The sequence below is a fragment of the Leopardus geoffroyi genome, chromosome D1, assembly GCF_018350155.1.
Source record: "Leopardus geoffroyi isolate Oge1 chromosome D1, O.geoffroyi_Oge1_pat1.0, whole genome shotgun sequence".
Lineage (NCBI taxonomy): Eukaryota > Metazoa > Chordata > Mammalia > Carnivora > Felidae > Leopardus > Leopardus geoffroyi.
The window spans coordinates 72,127,257-72,155,244 of record NC_059329.1 but is presented as its reverse complement, the minus strand read 5'-3'; the positions used below and the strand labels follow the sequence as shown (position 1 = coordinate 72,155,244).

The window sequence follows — 27,988 nt, the reverse complement described above, 5'->3', positions numbered from 1 at the left end:
CCTGTGGCAGCCCCAGGTTTGATGTGCTCAAGGTGCAGCAGGAAAGGCAGTGGGACTGGAAAGGAATGGACAAAAGAGGAGGAGGCAAAAGGTGAACTTGTAGAGCGGGAGGTCCAGGCCGTGGAAATCCTGAATGCATGGTAAGGACTTTGTATTTTTTATCTTTATTATTTTTTAGTAAGATGGGAAGCCGCTGGAGATTTTTGAGTAAAGAAACTATATGATTAAACTACATTTTGACAGATTACCCTCATTACTGTGTGGAGATCAGAAGTATGGTGACCAGTCTGGAAACGGATCCAAATTGCAAATGGGAAAGGAGAGAGAGAAGGTGGCTTTTACCAGAGTGGTAGCCATGGAGGCAATGAGAGATGAAAAGTTTTGGGCTACATTTTTAATCAATTTGCTGATATCTGGGTATGTGAGGGAAAGAGGAATACACAGGAACATCAGAGTACTGAAGAAAGATGCTGCTATAGATCAAGTTCACTGGAAGATTCTGTGTCTCTGAGATTAGGGCACATGACGACATTTATTGGGGAGGGCTTTCAGGAGCAATGCCTGTGAGTGAGGGAAGGATGTTGGAGAGGGGAAGATGTTGCACTGTGATGCAGTTGCAACAGAGGCCTCAGCGGATCCCATGGAAAGTTCTGGAACTGAGATAACCCTTTATTGTCTCATTTGGGGCAAAGGAGCTAGACGTGTATACCCTATGCCAATCCATTAAGAGCAGGGAGTCCCTTCCAAGATGTAATTGGATGCAGGCTGTCCCCAGGGAGGTGGCTTCCTTCTGCTGAAGGCAATTCCTGGAGACAGATTCTTCTGTGAGCCATCAGCAGCCAATGTTCCAGGCAGCTGGGGAGGGGTGCCTGAGGGGAGACATGGGGAGGAACTGCACTGTCCCTATAGGTGCCCACTCCTGGTCTGGTGTGGGGAGGCTCAGGGGGATTTCTGGGAGGAGCTGATACATGGGCTGGTGCTAAAGGACCCCATGCTACTTTTCTTAGTCATGTGATTGTGACCATGAAAGAGAGGGTATTTGAACAAATCCCAGGCTTGGGCACCAAAACGGTCCTATTTACTCATTTATGAAATCTTTAACTAAATTCAAATCTGCTATCAGTTGCCTTTTAAACTAAAGTGTTTTTAGCTTCCAAAATTATAATAAATCTCTCTGATTCACATCTAGGCATATATATGTATATATTTTATTAATTCAGAACACATATCTATTTGTTGAGGCAAAATTGATATTTCAACTGGTTCAAATTTCTGGCAACCAAGTATTCCTCATTGAACAGAAGTCTAACATGCTGATATTTTTAATAGCTCTTAGGGGCAGGGAGGGCTTTCCAAGAGCTGACATAAATCCTGTTTGCTACAATTTTGGACATTTCCTCTAGATTTTTCTACAGAGGAGTTGGAGAATGGCTGGCATCAGGATCTGTGTAATAAGCTATTTCTGCACTTAAAGCCTACTTATGAGGATGATTCTCACCTTTCTGGGAGTAAGATATTGGATTCAGGCCCTGGAAGCTGGCAGAATATATTATAAAGAGCGTGTGCTCCTGTATGAGTGAGCGTGTATATATGTGTGCTTATGTGCTTGCATTGTTAGGTATGTGTATGGCTCTGTGTGTGTGTGTGTGCACATGTGAGTGTGTTTGCAGGCAAGTATGATGAGTGGAAGGGAGCATGTTGTATGAGTATTTTTGCTTGTTTAGGTGTGTGTGTGAATCTGCATGTGTGGAGGTGTGTTTATAACACACGCATGTCCAGGTGGGTGATTCAGGTGTGTGTATATATTTAGGTGTGTGTATGTGTGTTTGCATGTATGTATATATGAATGAGAGTGGACACGTGTGGGCATGTCAACAGTTCTCTTGGCTGCATGAGGTAATCCGATTCACAGTTCCACGGCAGGAATAGAAATGCCAAGGTCAGATTTCTCGCCTGCAGCAACTTTCCTCTAGTGATCCTGCTCCAAACATTTTCCTTAGGGGCCTCTCCAGTTCTTCCCTCTCTTCCCACCAGGGGTTGATGCCCAAAGGGGCCTCAGGCAGCTTCCTGGCCTTTGGAGCTGCCTCTCTGATGTCTGCCCCAGGAGCCTTGGCTGTGGCAGTCCTGTCATGTTGGACCCTCTGCTGTCACTGCCAAAGTGACAATTGATGATCAGGACTGGAGCTGTCCAGAAACCCAGCTTCTGCAGGGCCCTTTGATCTGCCCAGCCTTGGAGTGGAGCAGGGCCTGGCACAGGCGCCTTTGATGGGGACTGGCCAATGAGGGGGCTGCAGGCTGGCCCATCCTGTCCCCACAGCCTTTGATGCCCGCCCCACCCTGGAAGGGTCAGGCTGCAGAAGCAGGCAGGTTGGGGTCGGAGCCAGCCAAGCTACTCCCTATACTCTGGCTTCTGTGGAAAGTCACCGTCTGGGCACTTGGCCTGGTGATGCTCGAACCTCAGGATGCAGAAGCCAATTCTTAGAAACATTGCTCTTTCAACCACCCATTTATGGATTCAGCTAGTATTTATGGAGCACTTACAGAGTCGGCAGGGCAAAGTCATTACATGTACAGTTCTTCAAGCCAGAAAGCTTCAATTAAACTTGGCTAATTATTAGTTGTCCCGACTTGGGCGAGTTAAGTGAGTTGTTGCATGTTCCCCTCTGTATCTCCATTTTCTCCTTTCTTATGGGGTTGTTGTAAGGACCACAGTGGGTAGTGCACGTAAGGTGCCTGACACCTATTAAGCCCTGACGTGTTGGCTGTTATCACTGCAAGGAGGCTGCATGGTTGAGTGGTGAAGATGCATCAGCTCTGGAGCTGTGTGATCTGGGTTCAAATCCCATGGCCCCATTCCATTCTAGTTAACTTACCTCGTAGGATTATTATGGAGATTAAATTGGTACAAGGGCCCGCCTGCACAGGGCCATGAAAGTCTTTACTACCTGTGCAATAAATCTTCCATCTTCAATATTTTTGCCCCATCCCCACCCCTGAGAGATCATGTCCAGTCCTGTAGTTTTAACTGCACTCCCTGACTTCTAGGTCCCAAATTCTATCATCCACTCCTCTGTTTAAATTCTTTTGGTGGATTCCATTATCCCGAGAATAGTCTAAACCACTTGACATGGCATTCCAGGCTCCCTCCCACCTGTCCTCTGCTTATCTCCTTAGTATCCTAACTCCTCTTCCCACCTCCCATGTGCCCACCCTCCAGACATACTGGGCTAATTACAGGCCATGGAAATGTAGGTTCTTCTGCACCTTTATGTGTTTGACACTGTTGTCCTTTTGCCTGGAATACCATCTTCTGCACTGATGGCCTGTGAAAACCTTCTATTTCTTCAAGACTTAAATCTCAGACCCTTCCTATAAAAAGCTTTTAATCGCTCACCACATAGTTCAGTTAGCCATTACTTCTTTCATGCTCCTCTCTAGACCTAGGACATGCGTTTGTTCCTATGACATGGTAGGGTACCTCCTGGTCCACTCCCCTTATAGACTGTGCAGTCTTTGAGTGAGATTCTGAGCTGTTTGCTCTGGATAACCAGCTCTGAACACAGCACATGAACACATGAGCACATGAACACTTGCCCAATGGCTTAATTCAATCCCTCTGTCCTACGTGTCAGGTCCACTGGCCTCCTGGGCATCTTCCCCTTAGAGTTGCATGGTCCTCAAGCCATGATACTCTATGCCACGCTCCCTCAAGTTGTTGTTCCTTTCTTTTAATCTTTATTTATTTATTATTTTGAGAGAGACAGAATGAGTTGGGGGGGGGGCAGAGAAAGAGAGAATGATGGGGGAAAGAGAGAATCCCAAGCAAGCTCTGCACTATCAGCACAGAGCCCAACGTGGGGCTCAAACTTATGAACCACGAGATCATGACCTGAGCCAAAATGAAGAGTCAGACACTTAGCCAGCTGAGACACCCAAGCACCCCAAGTTGCTCTTCGTTAATTAAGTAAATGCCACCATCCATCTGCCCAATCATCCAATATGGAATCTGGAGGGTCATCCTTGAAGCCCTTGCTCATAGTCACTATATATACATCCCAAACCATCATGAGGACTTACTGAGTTGACCCCTTAAATGTTTCTCCTGTTTGTCCCCTCCACTCTCTTTGTATCTCCACTTCCATTCTGTGGATGATGCATAGGTAAATTTTACCACATTCCTCCAGAACTTAAAATTTTTTGCATAATTTCCAAGATCGCATCCAGACTCCTTGGAATCACTCAGAGGGACCTGCGTGATCTGATTCTGACCTCACTCCTCTCTCACCTGTCCTCATTTGTACCCAATCCTCTTGCCATGGCTGACCACTCATCCTTCCAGAATGTGCCAGCCTATACCTACCACTCTCTCACTGGACAGTTGTTCCCTGGACTGCTTGGAACACCTTTCCCCCACTTCCTCCCTAAAACATGCCTCCTATCCTCTGAACTCAGCACAAATGCCACTTTGTGATACCTTTCTAGACCTTTCTGCTACCCCTCCCCGCCCCCCACCATCTCTTGCTGCCACCATGTAGAGTCAGTTGTTCCTTCCTGGGGGCTCTCATAGCACTTAAGAATGACCTGGCCATGATGGATTGTAGTCATTTCTTTAAATGTATTTATACCCCTGTTTAGACTATGAGCCCTTTGAGGACAATTGTGTAAACTTAAGTTAATAACTCTCTCTGACATTCAGGTTCTTCATCTATAAAATGAGGATAGCCATAGCCTTATCTTCTTCACAGAGTATTGTAAGGGTGAAATGACACAATGTGTAAAAAGGGTCTGGCTCATAAGAGGCATTTGGTAAAGAAGACTATCTTTATGAATCTTGCTGGTAAGAGTGATGCCTGATGGGACAGGCTTCCAGAGATGTGAGCCCAGAGATCTCGCGATCACCCCAGTGGAGTTCTGACCAGCTTTAAGTTGCTTTCAAGGAGACTTAATAAAATGGCTCCATCAGTTTCTCCACCTCTCTGCAACTGAGTAACTTTACTTTGTTATCTTGCCTCTTTATATAGCTTCATTTCCTCATTTGAAATATGAAGATAAAATAGGAATGTACTTATTTCATAAGGTTGTGAGAATTTAATGATACAACGTGTGTAGATATTTGTATTAGCTATTGTTGTTATTGATGAGTAAACACCATGGAGTAGCTGGATCTATGTTTGGGAGACACTTCTTAAATGAGTAATTACGACCTTAATGGAGCTACTTCAAGATAAAGTTCTTTGAGGAGATAGAACTTGGAGATTCAAATCCAGTGACATCAATGACTGCAAATAGCTACAAGGTTAGTTACAGAATCCCAGCCCAGAATGGTGATTCCTACCCTATTTGCAGGCTTGGAAACACAAGGATCAGCTCAAACCTACAGAAGACTAGGGAGACTTTTGTAGTAATGCCAAAAATGGTGCTATGATCCCCCCATGATGAGGAGAAGACTCTGATGGAATTAGTGCTTTGCTCAGAAGCTCTTGCTGACTGCCAGTCTTGCCTCACCCTCACCCCACCCTGCCAGCACAGTGGTTAAGTGCTGGGCACAGGAGCCAGTCTGCCTCAGGCACATTAACAGCTTTGCCACTTACTAGCTGTACTTGGGGCAAGTTACTGAGCTTGTTTCTACCTGTCTTCTTGCCTGTAAAGTAGAGATAGTATCGGTACCAATCTCATTAGATTGTTGTGAGGATTACTTTGGATAATGCGAATAAAGATCAGGATTTGGCATATCGTAAATGTTCAATAAATGTTAATTAGCTCTTTTGATTAGTTGCCTGCAGGCTACCCCACCTGCTTTCTCCTGGAACCAATAAAAATCCAGTTGGTTTGTATATCAAGATACCTCTCCCCTTCTTGCTAAGTGGCAAGAGCGTGTCCTGAATGGTCTGTCAATGCCAGCACATGCCAGGTCACTTCTCACAGAAGAACAAAGCCCAGACTCCCCTTTCTGACACCCAAGTGTCCCCAACACAATCTCTAGTGGCTTTCATCCTACATGCCTAACACCCCATCACATTTGGGCTCTTCCAAGTGACCCACCCAGCCCTGCCTTTCCCTCTTCCTGGGCCTTCGCTCACCCTGTTCCACCAACCTGGCAGATCTTCCTCACCCCACTCTGCCCTTCTCAAATGCCACCTCTTCTATGAAGCCCCTTTTGATTTATCCAATGAGATGGAACCGTTCTCTCCTTTGTCTCTTCCCACTTTACTTTTAAATGTTTATCTCAACCCTATTTGCTACTCTAGACACCCAACACTTACTGAGCTGCAAGCTGCCTCGGGGATAAGGTTTTATCTTATTCATTGCTATATCCCTGACAGAGATCCTAGCACGTAGGTTTTAACACATGGCATTTCCCCCTTTATCATATAGCCATTAAGGAGAATTTATGAGCTCCCAAATTTCCAAGCTTTGAGAAAGATCAAGTTGTAGGAGATGGAAACAACCACCTAGCTGATGGTGGGACTTAGATGTTTGGTTTCTTCCCAAGCAGAGCAAAGATGGGGACTTAGTTTCAAGAGTTGTAAGGAGATGGTTCTGGTAAACAAGGATTGGGGAAAACGTCAATAGAATATGTTATTGAGGTTGCCTCTTTGGGCATTAGGGGCCATATTCCACTGGAAGCTCTTTTTTTTTTTTTTTAATGTTTATTTCTTTTTGAAAGGTGGGGGGAGGGGAAGAGAGAGATAGAGGGAGACACAGAATCTGAAGCAGGCTTCAAGCTCCAAGCTCTCAGCACAGAGACTGACACGGAGCTCGAACTCATGGACCATGAGATCATGACCTGAACCGAAGTCAGACACTTAACTGACTGAGCCACCCAGGTGACCCTCCATTGGAAGCTTCTGAATAGCATCCAGAACACCTCTGAGGATGATTCATCTGAAGGACAGGTGGCTGGGGAATTTACCTTCTGGCTCACATGTACCCTCAGTTAGGGTCTGCTCCCGTGAGGTCATGAGCTCCTCTGCACTTCCAGGCTCTGCATATGTAAAGGCCAAGAGGCTTCTCGTGTAGCTGGCAAGGGCCCTGGGGCAGAAAGTGAAAAGATGCACAGCACGTGGTTGAGGAGGGACCTGGGTGGTTTGAGGAGAGTCTGAGTTTGCGCTAAGTGTCCACTGAAGCTGTGACTCAAGTCTGAGGTGGTCTCAGAAGGTGTGATGTGGGGCACGGTCTTGGGTGGAGATTCCTGGAAACAGAGTGGAGGTGGAAATGGGAAGTATTCGGGACAACAATAACTCTAGAAGAGTAAGGGAGGTGGGATTAGGCAGAAGCAGAAGTGAATGCTAATCACTAAAGCACCAGGGGTCTTCTGCCAGTGCCAGAAGGGTCTCTGAAGCTAGGATGGCCCTTCAGAAATGTTTTGAATCAAGTCAGGGCACCTTGTCCTTGGTAGTGTCACATCAATCAGTTATTGAATGTGTGCTGCTCCAGAGAGAAGGCATAAACTGGGTTTCCCTCCAGTAGATGGCAACTCCAAGGGAGGGTCCCTGCAGAAGCCAATGGCAGGCAATGCTCTTAGCAGCTTGGGAAGGAGAACTTTGACCTTGGAGCAGGCATCCAGGTGGTGCCTCCCGCATCCACTATAAGCACCAAATGCATCTCCAGAGTCTACCCTTGGCACAGCTCAGATCAACTTCTGGCTCCCATTACCTCCTCTGTCAACTGAGCCTTTAAAGTGTTTTTTTAGCTTCACACTCTGAAAACGCTTAATATAGGAGGCTTGCCTAAATAAACTCCAGTCACCACCGGCATTTTTAATTGACTTTTGCCATCTCCCTCCTCTCCCACCTGTTCTAGATTCCCGTCTCCTGTGATAAGCATTGCAGCTACTCAGGGCTACATGTCCTTTGCAGTGATGTAGACTTTCCTCTTGAGGGCTGTGGAGCTTCAGTAGCCTTGCTCACTGGATGTGCACTTGTTCATTTGCCATTTCCCCTGGGTACAGAAAACTGAAAGATACTCTTTGAATCCTCTGGTTTCTAGCCACATTCCTCCACATTCTTCATTGCTCCCATTTTGTAGCAGCAATACTTGTCCCTCCAAAGAACTCCTTTTTTTTAACACTTTTTTTAAGTCTACTTATTTATTTTGAGAGAGGGAGAGGGAGAGAGAGAGACAGAGAGAGAGAGAGAGAGGAGAGAGAGAGCACAAGCAGGGGAAGGGAAGAGAGAAGGAAAGACAGAAGCCCAAGCAGGTTTTACATCATCAGCACAGAGCCTGATGCGAGTCTTGAACTCATGAACTGTGAGATCGTGCCCTGAACTGAGATCAAGAGTCACACTTAACTGACTGAGCCACCCAGGTGCCCCAAGAACTCCTTTCTTTACTGGCTGATCCACAAGCATGAGGAGCCCGAAGTGACAAGGTACAGGCATATCTTCAGTGGCACCCTTATTGTGCTCCCTGTTGGAAATGCTCTTTCCCTTGGAACCAGATCCTCTGACCCAGAAGAACCTAAAGTGTGGAGACAGGAAGCACAAATTCTGCAGGTTGGTCACTGGAAGTAAGAGGATTCAATTCTACTTTTGCCTCCTGGACCCTTACTTTGTGGCCCTTGGAGACCACAGCAGGCTCAATAATGGCCTGCAATGATATCAAGTCCTAATTTCTGGAACCTATAAATGCTACTTGATAAGGAAAAAGAATATTTACAGATGTAATTAAGTTAAGGGTCTTAGCCAGCTGGGCCCTAAGTGCCATCACATGTGCTCTTATAAGAGAAAGGTAGAGGGGAAGAGATACGGACAGAAGAGAGAGGCAGAGACTGGAAGATGGGGACACAAGCCAAGGACTGCTGGAGGCCACGAGAAGTTTGGAGAGGCAAGAAATAATGTACCCTAGAGTTTCTGTAGGAAGCACAACTCTGCCAACATGTTGATTTGGGCCCATTGATACTGATATCAGACTTCTGGCCTCTAGATCTGTGAGAGAATTAAAATCTGTTATTTTAAGTCATCAACTTTATTGGCAATTTGTTACAGCAGCCACAGGAAATAAATACAGGGACATGGTGCTGTACAATGTTCTGGTTTATTCTTTTTTTAATGTTTATTTATTTTGAGGGAAAGAGAGAGAAAGAGAGCACGTGCATGAGCAGGGGAGGGGTGGAAAGAGGAGAGTGAGAATCCTGAGCAGGTTCCACCCTTAGCATGGAGCCAGAGGTGAGGCTCGATCCCACAATCATGAGATCATGACCTGAGCCAAAATCAAGAGTTGGAAGCTTAACCCACTGAACCACCCAGGCGCCCCTGGTTTATTCTTATACCACATACTGGAAACAAATAGCTCAACCTCTCAGGGTTTCTCCCCAAAGTGGTACCTAGCTCGGTTTTGATGTACCATTCTATTGTTCCAATAGACATGCATTCTCTGATTCATCAACAATACTTGTCAGGAAATAGATCTTTATAGTAGTTTTGATGATAGCACTTCTGAGCTCAGCAGATCGCAAGTTATGAGAGTCGGTGTGAGTTTACATGAGAGCCTCTTCCCCTAGGTGCAGAAGGCCCTCACTAGGCTACCGGTAGACAAAGGGCAGATGAGACATTAAGTCAGAATCGATCTCCTACTTCCTTCCCTTTCTCTGCAGAATGCTCAGATCAAGCAGATTTCTGATTTTTAGCTATAAAAACATGCCTGATGGTAGCGGCTTTAGTTATAGAAGTTTACACTTTGCATATGTTCTATTTTCTACCCAGGTGTCATGCTGAATTTAGGAAGCATAAACATCTGAACCTCAGCAGGACCTTTTGTTTTCCCCTCTTCTTTCCTTCTTTTTCCCCCTTCAATGTGGAAGGATCATTATAGCTTAAATCTTCCTCTGCAAAGCAAAATAAGTCCATTTATTCTCCTAGCCGACAAGAGCCTGGGTCTGCCTTCCTTTCTGTAGCTCTGAGTGCATGTTCTCCTTGGCAAGGAGAGAAAGAAAGGCTATTGAGTACTTTTTTCCCCGTCTGTTTGATAAAAAAGCATGTTTGTTTTTGTTCGTAGATTTAAAGCCCAAAATGGGCCAGTACTGTAAATAAAACATGTGCTCTCATTTGAAAAATTTATTACAAGGAATTTTGTTTATGATTTCATCTTCTCCAGTAATAATTAATTGGAGGTCTTCTGTGGTCCCCACAGACCAACAATCATTCAGACTGTATGAAAGGATCATCCAACACAGCCTCTCTCCTGTCTCTCATCCATAGCCAGAGGAGCAGTGTCTGGGTGTGCTACAACGTTAGCCTGCTTTGGAGAAGTTCAGTTTATGATGTGACTGGCCTGTTCCAGTGTTTGGGGCCTATTTACAAGTCTGTCTGTAACACTGAAGTCAGAGCACCTTTTCAAGGATGCCTCAGATAAGGAAACTCTTCCTTTACACTATCCCCGTAGTTTAGAACCACACCCCATTTTACTTCTCGAGTGCTCAGAATGAAATTACTCAACTGTTTGGTTTAACAAAGGAAACACACATGTATACCCCTATCCACGCAATCATGTAAATGATAATACCTGAAAATTGGTGAGTATATTCTATGTACTGGACACTCTGCTAAGAGCTTTTTACATGAATGATCTCAGTTTCATAAAACAACTGTTTCAGTCAGGACAGGCTAGGTTATGACATGGTAACAAACAACCCCAAGATTTCCGTGGTTTACGATGACAAAGCTTATTTCTCCCTCTTGCTACATGTCCATTTATGTTTGTGGGAACCCTGTTCCACGTCACCCTCACTCTGGGTCCCAGAAGCTAAGCAGCCCATGTCTGGAACATTGGCAGAGGACAGAAAAGTTCCAGAAGATCTTACATCAGCAATTAAGTGACACTTATCACTTCTGCTCACGACTTGTTGGCTAGGACTAATCTCATGACCCTTCCCATTAGGGAGTGAGGAGGTACAATCTGACTCTATGTCCCACAAGTTGCAATGTGGCAACTGGAAATGTTTACTGAAAATGGTAACCACACAACAACTTTGTAAGGTAGGTACTCAAAGTTTTTTTTTTTTTTCCATTTTATAGATTTGCTGATTACAGATTAGGAAACTGAGGAATAGGGAGGATTTGTAACTTATTCTAGCTCTTGCATCTAATAACTGGGGGAGCCAAGAATCAGACTCAGGCAATTTGAAAGCATACTTCCCCCACCCCAACACATGCACTCATACGTGAGCATGCACATTCTTAAATACACACACACACACACACACACACACACACATCCTTAAATACACACACACACACACACACACACACACACACACACACACACATCCCTAGGTGCTAGTAGTTAAGTGATCCAGGAGCTGTTAGGTCACTGTATCCTGAAAATGCATCCAGGAGTGGAAATACAGTGGTGAGTGTGAGCCAAAGTCCTTAGAAAGAATCGAAGGTCAAAGCAGGGAAACTATGCTTAGTCACTATGTCCAAGAGGCAGGATCAAGGCCAAGAAGGAAAAATAAAGAAACTAAAAGCCAAGGGTCAAGAACAGGACACACTGAAATGGGAATATGGTTGGCAGCAGACAGGGGATGGTCTAGTGCTAGATGTTAACCACACAGAGGCCTTTGTATTTCTGTAGCGTGGGTGGGCTTGGCTGGGTTCAGGTCTAGGGAGGAAGCAGAGCATGACGAATACTGCCTCAAGGCTGATCCTCTCATCTAATTCCTACTCTCACTGGGGGAGTGTGTCCTCTCCAAATTGGGTGGGAAAGAACTCAAATATGGTGGATAGAATCTTCTTTGGAAGCCAGACTTGGCCATGTTACTGCTTTAGGAGTTTGTCTTAGTGATTAGCCTTTTACCTGGGACTGGTCTGATCCCTTGTCATAGGGATTTATGGCAGAGACTCGGCTCTTCCATGATTCCCTTTCTCTCTGACTTTACATCCTTGCCTGCTTGCATCTCATTCTTGTTGCCAGCCAAGGGTTTTTTGATATGTGTTTGGCAAGGTCCTTCCTGAAAAGGATGATTGAGAGTTTAATGAAGGGACTATTGACAAAGGACCAGACAAGGTTAAGGCAACTAACAAGGATGACGAGGTGCCCTGAGTCTAGCAACTGTGGGAGGTGTTACCTAGTAGAGGGAGCAGTTTATCAGACCCAGGGAGAGCTATGGCTGTAAGAGAGACCTCCTGATAGGGGTCAGATCTTAAGTAGAAAAACATGGTAAGAAGGGAGCTAGGGAAGTAAGTGCCCCAATTTCTCCCTTATTCTACATTCTGATCTACTGATGAACCTGAATTCAACCAAAAACCAAAGGGCAAGGGAATCTAGGTAATGAGTCTGTCAACCTCATATTCCCAGGGTACAGAGGGTAAAAAGGACAGAGAGAGCAAAAAATATCCAGCACATATGCTGGATATGGTTTCTTGCCTTGATGCTTCTGATGAGTCTCATCCCCTCAGCTCCACGACCACCATCACCCACTGTGGTCACTCCAAGTGACAGCAGCTGTGTGTGGTCCTTTGGCTGCTACTCTTGGGTCTGCTGTTTGTTCATCCATTAAGTCAGCCATTTGAAAAACATTTTTTGAACAAGCTGTTATGAGCCACGTCCTGTTTAAGATTCTCAGAATCCAGTAGTGAGCAGAACCGAGTGCCTGCCCTCATGGAACTTACATTCTAGCAAGGAAAGCTGATGATAAAGAAACTTACACAAGGCTATGTTACAGATACACTAGCTGTGAAAATGAGGCAGGGCAAGAGAGAAAGAGTGATGTGAACCACTCTTTTAGGTAGGGTTATCAGGAAAGTACCCTCAGAAGAAACTGTCATCACACGCCATATGCATAGAAATGCAATGGAGTGTGGTTCGTACACCATCTTTATCGTTTAGGAAATTTCGGTTCCTTTAGGAACAATGCATTACATTAAAAAATTGAAAGGACGAAGCTAACTAACAATTCAAAAGGGCTATTTCACAAAGTAAGAGAACGAGGCACTCTTTGAGAGCTTAGAGCTCATAGGAAGAAGTCCCTGCCCCAGAGAAATCAAGGGAGGCTTTGTGAAGGAGGCAATGCATTCAAGTTCCATTACGGATAGAGACATTGACTAGGCAGAAAGGAGCAGGGAGGACATTGTGGGTGGGGGAAGGGAAGCCAGTGTGAGCAAAGTTGCAGAGGTGACAATGAGTTATTGACAATGGGGGAAGATGGATGCAAGCTAATGAGTTTTGCAGGCTGCAGGCAAGGTTTCTACATATGCTTTGAATTACCCTGCAGCCAACTGGCATCAAAATGTGTTAGGGTAGTAGCTGGCGTAGTGGCAGAGTCAGGGCTAGGTTGAAATTTTCTCTCTGCCCATAATGAGCTGTGTAACTCTATGCAAGTTTCTGAGCTTCCTTGAACGTCAGTTTGCTCATCACTAAAGTGGAGAAGAAGTCCTAATTGGGATGTCCATTGCTATGCTTGGATGTGAAATATTTGGCACAGTGGCACATAGTAGGCACTAAAGGACTATTCTTCTTCTTGGCCTAAGAAATGAACAATAAAATGTTCTACTTGTCTGGACAAAAAAGAGCAATTAAGGTTGAGATAGGAAGCCAGCTTTTATGGTCGTGGAAAGCACAGGCTCTGGAGTCAGATTGACTGGATTCTAAACTGGGCTTCTCCATTTTCCAACGAGTGAACTGGGGTAAAATGGTAAGTAACCTCTTTGGACCTCATTTTTTACTCTGTAAAATAGGATGCTTACAATGACTATCATGCCTTGTTGTGAGGAGTCCATAGAATGCTAAAGAGCTTAGTGTGGTCCCTGGCACAGGGCAAGTACAGCTATCGTGTGTTTATTGTGATAACTGTCATTATTGACTCAGAACAATCCCTGCAGTGCTGGAATTCCCATCTGCACTGGATGAGAGCTTCCACCGGAGGCTGGGAGATGGTGGCTCTGGTGGGGATGGCAGATGTACCGCTCTCATTGGTGAGATGTGGAAGGATCCATTTCAATGCAGGAGAGAAGAGAGTGTGTGTGCAAGAGTGGGGAAAGCCTGTGTCCCAGCCAGTGCACCAGCAGCCCCACTCCTGCCTTAGCTCTTACCAAGCCCATGAATTACAGAGTTGGATACACTCTGGGAAACCACTTATTCACACGATTTTACCACCCTATTTAGAGAGGGACAGCTGAAGTCCAAAGATGGTAAAGACAGATGATCTCTGATTCCATCCACTGCTTTCTCTTTGCTGGCACTGCAAGTGCATGACAAAGTCAGGATCAAAACCAGACCCACTGAGACTCGGGGCTGTTATTTTTTCCATCAGCATCTTCCCTTTGCTCCTTCAAAAACACCATGCCCTTTCAGGAGCATCCTTCCTGAAAGCAGCCACCTTAAATGTTATACTGCCTTCTCTCGCTCTCCATTCCAGTGGAGGGGACTTGACATACCAGGAGGGTTGGGGAGGAAATGGATCAAGGAGAAAGGAGGGACTGGAGTGTCCCCCAGTGGGAACCTCATTCCAAGGTCGGGCTCCAGAAAGGGCCTTGTATACTGTCACTTTGCCAACTCATTCATTCATTCTAGAGTACTAGGAGATCTTTTCTGGTGTATTCTCATGGATTTTTAACATAGATGATAATGTCAGCTGTGAATAAAGACAGCTTTATCTTTTTCTTTTCCAAAGTCTATGCCTCTTATTTACTTTTTAAAAAAAAATTTCTTTTTCAATGTTTATTTATTTTTTGGGGGACAGAGAGAGACAGAGCATGAACGGGGGAGGGGCAGAGAGAGAGGGAGACACAGAATCAGAAACAGGCTCCAGGCTCTGAGCCATCAGCCCAGAGCCTGACGCGGGGCTCGAATTCACGGACCGCGAGATCGTGACCTGGCTGAAGTCGGACGCTTAACCGACTGCGCCACCCAGGCGCCCCACCTCTTATTTACTTTTATTGCCTTATTTCACTGGCTAGGACTTCCAACGTGTTGGACAAGGGTTATGAGAGCAGACATCCTTCCTTTGTTCCTGATCTTAGGGGGAAAATATTCAGTCTTTCACCATTAAGCATGATGGTAACTTCAGGGTTTTTTTGTTTTTGTTTTGTTTTGTTTTGTTTCTGTAAATTCCTTTTATTAGGTTGAGAGAGTTTCCATCTATTTTCAGTTTGCTGAGAGATTGTTTCTTTTTTTTTTTTTCCTCTGGAGTTATTTTTTTAATCATGATTGAAAAATTTTGTCAGATTGGTAAAACCATATAATCTTTCTTCTTTAGAATATTAATAAGGTGCTTATGTTGATTGATTTTTGAATATCAAACTGGTCCTACACTACCGGGATGAGCTCCATTGATCATGGCTTTACTGTTTAATTGAGATTTGATTTGCTAATTATATGTTGAAGATCTGTGTGTCTATGTTCATGAGGGCTATTGGTTTCAAATTTCTCTTCTTGTAATGTCTTTGTCTGGTTTTGGTGCCAGGGTAATGTGGGCCTCATAAATGAATTGAAAGTCTTCCCTTCTGTTCTACTTTCTGGAAGACGGCATGTAGAATTGGTGCTATTTCTTCTTTAAATATTTGCTGGATTTGCCAATAAAATCATGTGTAACTGAAGATTTCTTTTTCCAACTCAAGCTTTCTAATAGTTATAATAAAACTATTTATATGATGGATTTCATTTGTGGTGAATTCATGGTTTTCAAAGAATTGGTCCATTTCACCTAATGTGTCAAATTTATATGTGTAGGGTTGTTTTACAAATACTAGCCTTGCCATGTCTGTGGGGTTTGTCATGATATCCTCCCATTCACTGCTGATATCAGAAATTTGTAGGGTTTTTTTTTTATCTTCCTGCCTTTGTTAGTATTGCTAGAGGTGTATTAACTTTATTGATACTTTCAAAGAGCAAGGTTTTTGTTTCACTGAAATTCTCTTTTTTTCTGGTTTCAATTTTATTTATTTCTGCTCTTTATTTTTTGTTCTTCTGCTTGTTTGGGGTTTATTTTGCTCTTTTTCTAGCTGCTTCATGTGGAAGTTTAGCTTATTGATTTGAGATATTTCTTCCTTGCTCCTATAAGCATCTAGAGCTATAAATATTCCTCTAAGCAACGCCTTAGCTGCATCTCACAAATTTTCATTTGTTGTATTTTTTATTTTTCAGTCAGCTCAAAATATTTTCTCATTTTTCTTGAGAATTCCAATTTGATCCATAGGTGATTTAGAAGTATGTGGTTTAATTTCCAAGTATTTAGAGACTTTCTTGTTATCTTTTCAGTACTGATTTCAAGTTTAATTCCATTTTAATAGAAAGGCACACTTTATACGATTCAATGCTTTCAAACTTGTGAAGGTTTGCTGTATGACCCAAGATATGGTCTATCTTGGTAACTGATCGTTGTAGATTTTGAAAATGTGGCCTCTGTTGTTGGGTGGAGTATTCTCTAAATGCCCGTTAGATCCGGGCACCCAGTGGTGCTATTTATTTAGTTCTTATACACCCCTGCTGGTTTTCCCTCTACATGTCCTGTCAATTACTGAAAGAGAAGTTTTGAAATTTCTAGCTATAATTGTGGATTTGCCTATATTTTCAGTTTGGACCATTTTTGTTTCATATGTCTTGAGGCTCTGTTGGTAGATGTATCCACATTTAAAAGCATTAAATCTTCCTGGTAAATTGACTCTTATCATAATATCCTTCTATATTGCCTGTCATTTTCTTTGCACTGAAATCAACTTTATCTGATATTTTACAGCTACTGCAGCTTTTCTTTTTGATGAGTATTTGCATGGTATATCTTTTCCCATCATTTCACTTCTAACCTTCCCATACGGCTGTATATAAAGTGAGTTCTTTGTAGACAGTTTTAGTGAGTCTTTTATAAAAACAAAAAATCCATTCTGAGAATCTCTGACTTTTAATTGGTGTGTTAGGACCATTGACGTTTAAATGTATTTATTGATATGTGTGAATTTAGGCCTCCCATATTATTATTTGTTTTCTCTTTGTTCCCTGTGATTTATTGCCTTTGTTTCTCCTTTTCTTTTTTTGGATTGTTTGAAAAATTTTTAAAAATTATTCCAAATTAGTTTAATTGTTGTGGTTTTGACTATATATTTTTTGTATATTTAGTGGTTATTAAGATATTAAAATATACATACTTGTATCCTCACAGTCTATTTGGAATCAATGTTTTCCACAACAACTGTAACGTAGAAACCTTATCTACACATAGGTTCCTTTCTCTGTGTGTTTTATAGTTTTCTACATGTTATGTCTACATGTATTGGAAACCCCATCAAACAGTGTTATGATCTTTGCTTTCAGCCATCATATATTTAAATAATTCAAGAGAAGATCAATAGTTTATCGTATTTAACTACATATTTACTATTACCATTGCTCTTCCCTTATTTGTGATATTCCAAATGTCTCTGTAGTATCATTTCCCTTTGCTTAAAGATTTTCTATGTCAATTATTTTAAGGCAAGTCTACTTGGCAACAAATTTCTTTATTTCACCTTTGTTCCTAAAGGATATTTGCATTTCTTTTTTTTTTTTTTAATTTTTAAAATGTTATTTATTTATTTATTTATTTATTTATTTATTTATGAGAGAGAGAACACAAGCAGGGTAGGGGCAGAGAGAGAGGTAAACACAGAATCTGAAGCAGGCTCCAGGCTCCAAGCTGTCAGCACAGAGCCTGACCTGGGTCTTGAACTCACCAACCATGAGATCATGACTTTAGCTGAAGTCGGACACCCAACCAACTGAGGATATTTGTATTTCTAAGTTGACAGCTCCTTTCTTTCAACAATTTAGAAATGTTGTTCTACTTCCTTCTCCAATGACCCAAATGTTGACACTTTTGTTATTATGTGTTATTATATTGGATCATATGGTAGTTCTATTTTTAATTTTTCGAGGAACCTCCATTCTGTTTTCCATAACAACTGCACCAACTTACATTCTCACTAACAGTGCACAAGCGTTCCTTTTTTTCTACATCTTTGCCAACACTTGATATCTGTTGTATTTCTTATTTTAGCCATTATGACAGGTATAAGATTCTATCTCGTGTTTTTGATTTGCATTTCCCTGATGATGAGTGATGGTGAGCATCTCATTTACTCTTGAGAACCCATTTAACCTCGTGGAGGAGGGCTGGCATATCAGCAGGTAGAATTTAAGTCCTAGGTTAGCCTGAACTGGATTTTTGATTGTTGTTCCCCTTTTCTGTTGGTATTGTTAGAAAAACAAGGGGTCTCAGTCTTTCTACTGCCCCTTCTCATCTCAGTCTGAATCATAACCAGAGCCTGGAGGCTTCTAATGTTTTTCAGGGACCAGACTTGTCATCAGATCCAAGAGGCAAACACTGCTTCGCAGACTTACAGTGGGAACTATACTGTGCACTTGCACATGAGATGGCCCTCTACCTGTTTTGGCAACCACAAGACGGACCCTTTATATACAACCCTGGGGAGTCCTCCCTTCAGGACATCTTTCCATTGAAATACAGAGATGATGACTTCAGCCACTGTGGTGAAGTCTCAATGGAGGCCATTCAGGTAACAAAACTAAAAAATGTATGAATGACTCAGAGGTTTTCTAAGGTGAAGAACAGCAGGAAGGATAGAAGAGGGAGAAGAAAGAGATGCATGTGTGGTCCCTGTCTTGACTAATAAGTTGGCAGTGATGTAGAGAAGTAACTCGATGTGGGCTGAATTTTGTTCCTCTAGTTCCTGAGTCCTGATAACTGAACTATAGACTTAAAGAGTGTTAAAACAGGAGGGTTACTGCCCCAGAGATGGTCTGGGGAGAACCTGCCAATCAGACCAGTGTCTGCCTTCCACCACAGGACAGGAGAAAGGCCACACAGCACCCAGCTTCTGCCCGTCTGAAGAACACCTGGATGGCTATGCCCACACTCAGGACTGGAGGGACGGTCTGGCCCCTCATCAGACTAGCTGAAGGCCAAGATGGGAATCAGCACAAGTGGGATACCTGGCCTCAAATCCCAGCTTGGCCCCCACTTACTCATCTCTAAATGAGTACTAATATGGGGGCACCTGGGTGGCTCCGTCAGTTAAGCATCCAACTCTTGCTTTTGGCTCAGGTCATGATCTCACATTTCATGAGTTCGAGCCCCATGTCGGCCCTTTGTGCTGGCAGTAGGGAGCCTGCTTGGGATTCTCTCTCTCCCTCTCTTTCTGCCTCTTCCCTGCTTGCTTTCCCTCTCTCTCAAAATAAATAAACAAACACTGAAAAAAAATTAAAAAAAAAAAAGAAGGGTAAGAAACAACCTTATTCTATTACTAATCACACATGGTACTCCTCCTTGTCAAGCCTGTCATAACCTCCGAATATTCAACACAGTTATCAGAGAAGAAATGTGTCATCCTTGATCCAAACCAATATTCCAGCCAGAGGGGGAGGGGCAGAGAGACAGGGAGACACAGAATCCAAAGCAGGCTCCAGGCTCTACGCTGTCAGCACAGAGCCCAATGTGGGACTTGAACTCCCGAACTCCTGAACCGTGCGATCGTGACCTGAGCCGAAGTCAGATGCCAAACGACTGAGCCACCCCAGTGCCCCAGCCTGAGTTAAGTTTTAATATGTCAGTGAATGCTGTGAAATATAAGGTGTGTGAGTGCCCACGAGCGTGTGCAGCCCTGTGTGCATGTTGTGCTCATGACTCCTGACAGCGTGCTATGCGCAGGGACCACGTCAACATGCATGTTTTACATGCTGACCCATGTGCATGCTTCCAGCAGTGTCTGAGGGCACATGGGTTGGTGTGTCATGCATGTATGTGTGTGGACGTATGTGGAGGTGACCTATCGTGTTTGTCTCAAAAGCTGCAGGTGTTGCCAGTAGTGCTATGGCAGGTGGCACCTCTTTGCTTCTTGGCTGACTCCCCAGCCCTCATTAACACCCACGATTGCTCCACAGCCTTCCCATCACTAAGCTGTCCCAGCATCTGGATGCCTGCCAGTTAGAAGCAGGGACTCCTGACATTATCCAGGGGATGCACCATTCTGTCCCATCAATCCTGGCTTCACCCCAGGACCGAGAATACTCCCGAGAGCCAGCAAGGAGGAATTCACAAAGCTCACTTACTCCCACCTGAAATGTCTCTCCTGCCAGGCCCATTATTGGTGCCCCTGCCAGCCCCAGGCTCCTGTGCCTGCTGCCTCAGCCCTCCACTGAGCCGTTACTAAGGCCAGGCTGGGCCACGGACTTCAGCCCAGAGTGTGCCAGACATGGGCCCTCTGGCAGACAGAGATGTGACCCCGCTGAGAGGCATTCTTTGCTTTGGGGAGCTGCAAAGAAGGAATTTCATCATCCAGGAGGAACTTTCCTCCTACTATAATTCCCAGTGCCTAACACATAATTAGTTCTCAATATATGTTGAGTAAATGACTGACTGACTTACTGACCGAGTGTGGATAATGCATGCTGAGGTAAAAGACTAGGCGCTGTTTGGGGACAGGGTTGTGTACTCTTTGGTTTGCATGTTCTACTTGAGGCTGGTATAGTTGGAGTTAAAATTATGAATGGGCCGTCCCAGTGAGGTTAGCATTTATTGAGCACCTACTGTGTGTCAAGCACTAGGCCAGACCCTCAGGAAGAATGTCACAATGTTCTGGAGTGACAGCTGTATTTGTTTGCTAGGGCTGCCATAGCAAAGTACCTCAGACTGGGTGGCCTACACAACCTGTCAGCAGGTTCCCTTCTGAGGGCCACGAGGGAACGATCTCTGCTGGGCCTCATTCCTTGGTTGGTAGATGGCTATCTTCTTGTTGTGTCTTCCCATCATCTTCTCTCTGTATGTGTCTGGGTCTAAATTTCCTCTCGTTGGGAAGTCATCAGCCATACTGGATAAGAACTCATCCTAAGGACCTCATTTTAATTTAATTACTTCCTTAAAGACCCTGTCTCCAAATCCAGTTATATTTTGAAATGCTGGAGATTAGGACCTCATGATATAAATTTTGGAGGGTACACAGTTTAGCCCACAATACACATAGATGCAGGTCGTTGAAGTGTCACGTTGTCCATGAAGATTGCTTTGGCTTTCTTCAAGAGAATTTGATACTCCCATAATAACCGCTGTGCGAATTTTGTCATGGTCGTTATGTGTTTAAGCCACTATCTTCCTTCTAGTGTGAGGACTCGTGAGCCTCAGAACTTCGAGAGTTCATACTCTGTGTCTAGTATCTGGCATAACACGTGGTGCCAAGGAGTGCAGTAAATCCTTGTTATATGGAAGGACGGATGGAACTGATGAAAACGGAACAGAAGGAAATCACTAGAAAACGCTTGTGGCGGATCCCATGGTCCTGGTAATAAGTCTAAGGGAGCAGAGAGGTGTTGGACAGGCCTCTCAGAGGGGAAGCCCTGCTCCAGGCTCCATCCACTGGCAGTTAATCTTGCTTTGCAAAGAGGGCAACAGAAAGAAAGTGTGCCCAAACCAGGAATCTCTCCACCAGGGGAGATCGCATCGTTCCTGGCTTTTCGAGCTGATAGGGCCCATGACTCCTGAGGTCACGCTGGAAGAACAAAGAGACTCTGCACCAGGTCTTGTCCTGTTTCAGTCCTAGCCCATATCCCACTTACCCACCCCTGCCCTGGTTGCCACATTCCTTTCCTGGAATCAGTATGAGGGCAGCCAGGCAGGAGTTTCCAAATAAAAAACCCAGAATGGAGGTTGAAAATAGTGAGGGATGCTCTTCCTCCGAGGACTGAAGCCCTGAATGTACTAGGGTCTTCATCGGGTGGTGGCCCCTGTTTCCATACTGCTGGTCTAGAACACTTCACTGGTACAGCCAGGCTGCCTCCTGCCCCCACCACCCAGCCCCCTGTGTTTCTGGGGTCGCTGTCTTCACCTGTCCCCTCCTCCAAGAAGGCCTGAGTCTAGGGCAGGAAAAGTCATCTTCCCGCCTTTGCCCCCCATCCTGGACCTATTTCCCTTCACTCTCCCCAGCCTTACTACCGGAAGCATAGCCCTCTTTGTGCCTGTTGCCCTACCTCTGTCTGGGATTCCCAGAAAGGCCAGGCTTGGTACACAGTGCCCTTCCATGTCCCCTGCCCTACCCTTCTGAAGCCTCACCTTCATCCCTCCCTCCTTCTCCTGGGTGGTGGGCACGCTCCTCTCTGTGCTACCTGGCCCAGAATGGAATTGGAGCTGCCTCTTTCTGGATGCGAGGTCTCATTTGATCGCTTACACCCTGCAAAGATCCCGTTCCTGCTCTTCCTGTTCTGGCTTCCCCTTGACCGGGGACTCTCCGGGCCTGCTGGAGCCTGGGCTCAGGAGAAGGAGAGGACTGGCCCTAGTGGAGTGTGACTTCAGATGGCCCTTAAGTGTAGGCAGCAGGCGCACCCTGGCGCCTCTCTCAGCCCTGCTGGGGGGGCCTCACTCTAGTATACAGAACCGTGGCCCAGACAAAAGCCATTAGACATCACGACGACATCCGTGCCATGCCATGTTCCTGGCACCAAGGGCCCGGCTAAATACCTTTGCAAAGCTCTCATTGTGTTGCATCCTGCCCGCCCTCCCGGCCTTCCCCGCACTATCAAATCTTCCTGCGGCCCTTTGTTGTCAAACCAAATATAGCGCTACATTGTCTGGCCTTCCACCCATTCTGGCTGAATAAAGGGGCTCGGTCCCCAGACTGGGGGCGCGCGGCTCCGGCAGCCTCCTCAATGCTATCTCACCGCCCCAGCCCACACCGGGGGCCCGCAGCCGCCCCGCCCGCCCGCTCCGCTCCGGGGCTGGCCGCCGCGCCGCTGATACGCTGGGTATTCTTCTCCGGAGGTTCCCACGAGCATGTCACTAACCGTTTCCTGGGCCTTATCACCGGGAGAAAAAAAAGGAGCGCCTTTGAAGAGTGGAAACAAAACATCAGGCCCCATTGTTGTGTGACTTCCCCGGGCACAATCTAGGCTCTCCATCGCTCCGCACGCAGAGACTACAAACGCGGCCTAACACAGATACTCCAATCGGCAATTTGACCAGGACAGTTATTGTTCTGTATCTGCCATCTCTGCTCTGCGTTGTTTGTGGCTTTTAAATCAGCCTTTTCATTCCTCTCTCTTGGCTCGGAGCAAGTCAAAAGCCGCTGCCGGTGGTCGGCACTGTTAGAAGCGAGGGCCCAATCTGCACCCTCACGGGCGCCGTGCCGGTGGCCGCCCTCCTCGGCCTTGACCTCCTGGCTTCTCTCTGCCCTCGCTCTCATTCCTCTCCTCTGCCTCCGCCTCCTTCCTTTCCCTCCCATTTTCTTTACCCCCTTCCTCTTTCTTCCAGCCCACACCCCCCTCTGCCTCTCCCATTCACAAGTCAGCTCAGCCCTGTACCTAAGTGATGAGCGGGAAGCCCGTGCTTCTGGTCGACTTCTTGGGAATGAATGAAGGGGAGTTGGGACTTGATTAGGATCGATTGCTCGGGTAGAGCCTGCATGATTCTGGAGTACTAAATCTTAGGGAGCTCCCAAGACGAGTCCATCCCCTTGCTCTTACATGGGAAGAAGCACTAGAGGCTCTGAGACTAGAATGACCTGCCTGATACCACACGGTGAGTTGGTGACTGCCAGGACCGGAAGCCAGGTCTACCCAGCTTCTGGACCCCGGGCGGCAAATGCGGTGTCCTTCCTGGCTGCGACTCAAGATTCCCTCTGAGAAGCCCAGGGACATGTCCCTGTGTTAGGTGGCTGACTGAGATGCGGGCAGACCTAAAACTCATCTTCCATTTTAGAGAAAACCAGGAAACATTTCCTAGCCTAGCACAAGGCGGCTAACTAAGCACAGACCGTGCGTACTGAAAACCCTAGCCAGAATATTGGCTTTGCTATTTATTAGCTGTGTGACCGTGGGCAAGTCACTACACCTCTCTGTCTGATTCCTCATTTTAAATGGGCGCAAAAGCAGAACCTACCTCCTAGGTTTTTTGTGGAGATTTATAGAGAGTCCCAGATGCATAAGAAACGTTGTGTAAATATTAGCTATTTATGATTACTGAGAAGAAGCCCGTACTAACCTCCACTTTTACATCAGTCACTGGCTCATTTTGCTATCTTGTAAATGTGGACATCTCAGAGCTTGTCTTACAGTAGGGTGCTTGCACATGTACACTTTAGTTGGTCCCTCCCTCCCCCCCGCCCCGCCTTCCAGTCAGTAAACACCTTTCCCCACCCAGCAGCAGGTACTGAGAACATACTAGGTTGCCAGACACCGTGGGTAGCTTGCCCCATGGAGCTTCTGAGGAAAACGAAGGGATTAAGAACATAAACACACAAATATCCAACTACAAACTATAAAGTGAAGGAGGAGTACACGGTGTGATGAAAAGTTGTACTGATGGACCAAATCTAGATTGGGAGTGTAGGGAAAGCATCTCCGAGATAGAGACCTTCCGGTTGAGTTTTAAAAGAATGATGGAAGGTGGCCGGGCCAGGAGCAAGTGAACACTCCTGGCAGAAGCATGATGGGGCCCCTCTGAGGACTTGATCAGAGCCTGAAAGTCCGGCATGCCTGGCACAGACAGCTGGACGGAAGGGCATGGAGTCAGCAGAGGGTACACACGTCACTCAAGGTCGCGTGTGAATTTGGAATTTTACCCCCTAAGGCATTACAAAACCTCCAGTAGGTTCTAGTAGTTCATTTGGCTGCTGGATAGGGAATGGATAGAGCAGGGCAATTAAGTGCAGAGCAAAGAGGCTATTTATCTATTCCAGGTGGGAGAAGAGAGGAGCTTGGACCAGCATGGTGGATGTGGAAATGCAGACAGGAACTCGCGGGGTATTTGAAATAGAATCTGTAGAACTTGGTGATGGTTGGACTACAGGGTAAGAAGGGAGAACAATGACTGAAAGAAACGTCTGACCCGGGCATCCAGGCTTCGTACTGAGAAGGGGAGCCTGGAGGAAGCTCCAGACATCAAGAGCTCTAGTTGTGTCTGGGATGCCCAGCAGACAGCAGGGTACTTGGATCTGGAGTTTAGAGTAGCAGTCCAAGCTAGAGATGCACATGTGGGCATTCACAGCCCTGTATTGTGGTGAATGCATGCATGAATGAGTAAAGTGTTACTAAGATTGGAACTCAGATTTGTCTAACTGAACAGTTAATATTTTATATACTATTCAGTCACCCTCCAATGAACTAAATTCAGTAAAAGGGTGACTCTTCCAGTATCCAGAGACTAAGTGCAAGGCAAAAGATGGTACCTCCCAGATCAAGACAACAGCCTGGATTCTCAGAAGTCTTGAGAGCAGGCAGAACCCAAGAGTCTCCAGAGTCAGGGACTCTGGCATAAGATCTGGAGGTACATAGGAAGAAGAAGAATCTTGGGGAGTGTAGGATCCCATAACATCCCCACACTGCACTAGACCAAAACTCTCCAGAGTAGACTTTCATAAGTATGTACAGTACTTTAGTACTGTATTTTAGTAAGGCTGGGCTAAACTAGATGGCAAGAACAAACAACGCCTCCATCTCAATGACATAACTCCACCAAGTGCCATAGGGGTCAGGCACCATTGGAGACAGTTTGCCAAGAGCACTTCCTAGATCAGGACTATCTGTCCCCTCCCAACAGTGATATCCTGATGGTCTTGAAAGTGTGGAGAATTCACAGCTGCCCCTGACAACTTTGAACTGGAAGCCACACAAATGTCTGCCACTCCCAGCCTAAGGACCTGGTGTGTGGCCCCAGCCCAGCTGCAGAGGAGACCCGGTGATGGAGAGGAGCCTGTGGAGGCTTCATGAAGAGTGACTGTCCCTGCCTCGTGAGCAGGTGCACATGGTCTTTCCTTCTTCCAACGGGAGAAGTGATGAGACAGGATTGGAAGATCCAAGTGGGAGACGATTGGAGAGGGTCAAGGCTGGGGATGATGGCATTCAATCAACCTTTGACTGAGAGCTAGGATCAGAAATCTGTGACTGGAACCATGTCTGTTTCTAGTCACAGGGATTCCATTTTCTCCCATTCTCTACATGTGCTACTCATTGGAAAATGCTGCTACTTCTTTGACCTGGAGGAGAGGTTAAAGTGATTTACTCTGTCACAGCATGAGGTCTGTGCCCTCTCGTGCCTGCTACCACCCAGGATCCATGTGGAGGAGAGAGCTGAGAGGGTGGGACAAGACTGCCCTGACTGAGCCGAATCCTGAGAGGCCACATTCAGGGAACTCCCCACAGGCCCAAACCTTCCTAAGCCAGGATCATGGTCTCTGCCAGTGAGTTTCTGTATCCTTCCAGCATAGTGATCTTATCGAGGCAGATTAAAAATGAGAATGGGCCCATAAAACATGCATTATGGTCTCTCAAAGCCTCATAAAGCCAGATGAATGCCTTGCTCCAAAGGTCTTTACACGGAGTTTACACCTCTCTCCCTCTCCATAATGGAATTGTCAACAACAGATTATTGAAGTTAAAAAAAAATTAGTTAACTTGTAAAGTTCAACCCACTTTGAATCATTTGGCCTCATGGATTCCCTGGAGTAAAGTGGATCATGCCAGAAGATACCTGTTTTTCCTTGGCCCTAAATAGCTCCTCCACATTTTCCATGAGGCTTGGAGCAAAGGCACAGAAAGAAATCTTAGGGACAGCTCTTCCTTTCTGGGCGGTTCCATCTCCTCATCCCACTTTCCCACTGGTACCTAAGTCTGCAGCCCCAAAACAAAGTGTTTCAATTCAGGCAGATACCAGGCTTCTTATGAGTCTATTCCCAGGATTTCAGATCCTCTCCTGAGAATCAGCCTTGACAGGAAGAAGAGAGAGCTGCTAGACATTGGGCAGATTTTCTGTTCCTCTATCTCTGACCACCCCCGGCCAAGGGTAAATTACCCACACATTGCAGCCTTGCCTTTCTGTTCTCAGGCAGGAAGGATTGAAGGTGCTGGAGTGGAGCGACGAACCCGGCTCGTGGCATGCTCTGACTCTGGTCAAGCTGCCACCTCGTGCAAGTGACTCTGTTCCCAGATCCCCTGCACCCAAGTCCTTGTCTTGCTACTGTGTCCTCTGAGAGTGGAGATTATCGAGGGGATGGGAATCCTGACTGGGCTGAATCCAAGCCAGCCACGGGGACTTCCTTCCTATCCAACCTCCCCCAGAAGCTCAATTTCTTCCTCCTGTTTAAATAAATCCTTCCCTCGACTCCTTTCTCCTGGGTCCCAACCTGACCCACCCCTCAGCCTCCAGAGCTCTGAGGCCCCACTGTGGTGGGAATAGTGAGGATGAAGCCATGGTCTGGGAGGGGTTTGGGTCCAGGTTTATGGCTTTCCTTTGGACTGGGTGTGATAGTTCAGCCAACATAGACATCAGCCCAAATTTTCCCAACAGGCTAGACTAAAGAAGGCATGTTCTTTTGAATGAAGTATTTGGGCCCTCTTTACTACATCTCTGATGGCCTGACTCTAGAGATGGGCTGGCGTCTTTTCTCACTAGAGCCTCTGTTCTCTCCTGGACCTAAAGCTCAGACCACGTCTGTGCAGAAGATCCTTCATACCCAGCCATACGACCTCAACCACCATCTCCAGATTGGTCCTCAGTCCTATAACACTTCATGCTGACCATTGATTCAACCCCAATTACTCTGTATTATAATTGTTTCTTTGCATATCTGCACCCTGACTAAACTATGGGAATGTGGCAGGCAAGGGCCAACCAGCTTTGACTTACTGTTGTATCTCCAGAGCCTTACACAATGCCTGGCACATAGTACATGTTCAATAAATGTTTGCAGAATGAGTAGACATATTTAATTGTGTCTTCTTAGTCCGATTCTAAGCAGGCAAGAACTTTTGCAGTGTGTTGAGACTGTTTGCCCGTAAACTGTGTAGGGAAGCTCACTGATTCCGTGACCTCCTGGGATGGGCTCTAAAACACAAGTGAGACAGAATAAATGTCTGGCTGTTCTGTTTTGACTGGTGACAAGAGTTGCAAGCTGATTAATACATTTAAAGTGGTGATCAATTTGTCTTATTCACATCCTCTTATCTTGATTGTAATGAGTAGATCTTTTAACATAATGAAAACTGCATATTTCACTCAAATTCACAGTTTTGCATT

The 27,988-nt window shown here is 45.5% G+C and overlaps 1 long non-coding RNA gene across 2 annotated transcripts in view; it reads left to right on the top strand.

Annotated features, from left to right (window-relative positions):
- Positions 1-27,003, top strand: part of LOC123601419 — a 41,245-nt gene extending 14,242 nt beyond the window's left edge. Inside the window, exons 4-7 of one of the 2 annotated variants that reach the window (XR_006714102.1) lie at positions 10,879-10,976; positions 13,470-13,633; positions 18,261-18,488; positions 24,654-27,003. This is a non-coding gene — a long non-coding RNA (uncharacterized LOC123601419). The remainder of the gene's footprint in view (positions 1-10,878; positions 10,977-13,469; positions 13,634-18,260; positions 18,489-24,653) is intronic. The other variant, XR_006714103.1, reaches the window with a different exon arrangement.
- The last annotated feature ends 985 nt before the right edge of the window (positions 27,004-27,988 follow it).